The sequence below is a fragment of the Thunnus thynnus genome, chromosome 20, assembly GCF_963924715.1.
Source record: "Thunnus thynnus chromosome 20, fThuThy2.1, whole genome shotgun sequence".
In the NCBI taxonomy this organism is placed as follows: Eukaryota; Metazoa; Chordata; class Actinopteri; order Scombriformes; family Scombridae; genus Thunnus; species Thunnus thynnus.
This window is the reverse complement of record NC_089536.1, coordinates 9901932-9904673: the sequence shown is the minus strand read 5'-3', so window position 1 is coordinate 9904673 and position 2742 is coordinate 9901932. Positions and strand designations below refer to the sequence as shown.

General features: G+C 35.8%; 1 non-coding gene across 1 annotated transcript; it reads left to right on the top strand.

Annotated features, from left to right (window-relative positions):
• The first annotated feature begins 1424 nt into the window (after positions 1-1424).
• On the top strand, positions 1425-1518 carry trnai-uau (transfer RNA isoleucine (anticodon UAU)). Its single transcript has 2 exons — positions 1425-1462; positions 1483-1518. It is a non-coding gene; the product is annotated as a tRNA-Ile (tRNA).
• Positions 1519-2742: the final 1224 nt, after the last annotated feature.

Below are 2742 nucleotides of genomic sequence, written 5' to 3'. Positions count from 1 at the left end.
CAGTAAGAGAAACACCTGTATGAATGCTGCTGCCTTCATGTGCTGCCAGGAATATTATTATTATCATATATGCACATACAAAAGTGCTTTTAATGAGTTTATGTTTCCTTAGCAGACAGATCCTGGAGGACAAACAAGTCCTCCGAATTAAACTCAAATGTAACTATATGTCATTTTTAGGCAACTGACTTTACAACCTTTTGTGTAGTTTTTCTTGAGAGGGCAGTCTCTAGACATGTAGTAAAATGTATAAATAGAGATTTTACAGATTGTCAAATATGTCATTAAATTTAAGGTATATAGCTGTATTAGGGATGTAAACACACATCTGTTTGGCCAAAATCACAATGTGGGACTGCAAAAGGAAAAAAAAAAGGTTTTTGGGTTATTTTGTAGTTTGTAGTTTTCCCACACCTTCTTAAACATCAAATTAAATGACTTTCCAGGCCCAATTCCCTCAAATTCAAAGACCCAACACAGTATGGTTTGAGACATGGATCTAGGTTAATTACTGTTATAACGCAGAATTTTTATAATGAGAACTATCAGGCTTTCCAGAAGCTCACAGACTATGTGGTCTCTTGCTTTCTCTAACACATCACACTAAAACATGATTCTATTCTTGCACAAAATATACAAATTCAAGCACTTTCAATGACCCATGTCAACCATGTCTATTATGTCTACTTTCAAAAACTTTCAAGGTCTTGATTTTTTTCCCCTCAAATTCACAAACGTTCAAGGACTTCAAGGACCCATGAGAACCAAGTTCCCAAATAAATTCCTGTTTCTGATATGGTTGGAAACCTTCAATCCATCCACTTCCCCACAATCTGTGTGTAAGGACAGTGAAAACTTAAAGGAAAATATTTTATTAGGCGACATATATTACATTTTTCATACTCCATGTGTTTTCACGGAGTCCGTGACGTGTCTTGATTTTATATTTCACATATTAAGTGATTTTGCTGTTAATGTTGTCCTTTGTAAAACACTTCACAGCTGTGTTTTCATTTTTTAAATTTCTTTTTGTGAGATACCTTCATAAAATCAACATAATCCTAAACAGACACAAAGACATTATTATTGTAACAACACACTTAATGTCTTTGTTACTTTTTCCCCGAACAACAACACGCTCAACTTCACACAAGTTGCATTACTCATGTTGATATTTGGAATTCGGAGCTTTATGAGAGGTACGTAAACGCAGCATGTGAGTCGGCTCTATATAAGCTGCTGAAGCCTGAACTCTGTGTGACCACCGGCGTCCCGACAGGTTTTCATCCGGTCCCCGCTGTTTCCAACGCTTCACTGACTGAAAAACAGACATAAACACAAATAGAAGACACAAATCTTATACAAGTCTCACGCAGACGCTCGTGTCTATTCTTAAATCGTTTTCCCAGCGGCTTCACGCCGTAGCTCCAGTGGCGCAATCGGTTAGCGCGCGGTACTTATATGACAGTATTCAGCAGAGCAATGCCGAGGTTGTGAGTTCGAGCCTCACCTGGAGCAGAGTTTTTAGACTAACCCTCACCTGTTGTCAACACCTGGTGTCGGCAGGTAAAACCCCCTCAGGAGCTGAACGAGAGGAGACTTCTTGCACTGCGCACCAACGACGTCTCACACTAATCCCCCCCTTTACAGTTGTGCTACATTCAGGTACAAACGAGCATATAGACACCAAGTGATAAACACACCTTCCTCTATATCATCAGGTGTGTTCAATCCAATATGTTTCAACGCTGCTGTTGTGTACTGCTACAGATAAATGATCAGTGAAGTCTGGACTCAGTACAAAACTGGACTAGTGTGTTTGTATAATGCAAAAGAAGGTTTTTAGGACTTTATGTGTAAAACAAACAAGTTTAGGTGTGATAATGTAGGCTATATTCGTATAACTTAACTGCATACACACACATGTAATTTTGGATTAATGTTGACTATTTTATAATGAGATACACTAAACCAACAACACAATGTAGACTCTGTTTTACTCCACTGAGATGTGCAATGTTGTTCTTAATAATATTTCCAAATCATAAAGAAAAGCAGGGCACGCTTATTTGTATAAAACCTCCTAACAAGGTAATTCAATGTTATTTACATCAGATATTTAAAAAAAGACATTAAGAAATAGATATAAAGGAAACTCAAGAATCAAATGGTAGATGTGAGGTGAAGTAGAAACTAACTTTACATCTGCTGTAACTCTGACTGTCTTTGACTTTCTAATGTCTTGTTAAATATAGCACTGAATGGTATTTTAATCATATTTTAATGTAGTTTTATGTGTACATCCCTTCAGTCATATTTTCTGTTTATACATGAAGTATTCTGCATGAAGTATGCTGCATATGTTTTGACATTGATGATAACACTAAAAATGCAAATAGCTAAAAAATAATAATTATAAACTAACTTCCGTTTGCTTCAGGGACTGCCATGACAATAACTATATTATTTGGTCTTAACTTTAAAAGTGATAATTACATTTATATCGACACATTTATCCTTTATCAAACGCTCATTATCAGTTGATGATAATCATGAATACAGACAAAATATCTTGGATTTTTCCTATTGGACACATTTGAAAAAAAAAAGAAAAGAAAAGATCACAGAAAAACAAGACATTTTTATGCCAGAAAAAGTATATTTTTTGAATACTCAAATACTTTTGGAAACTTTAGTTCACCTGTCTTCATCCGGTATGTTGTTCAACAGCGCCCTCTCAAG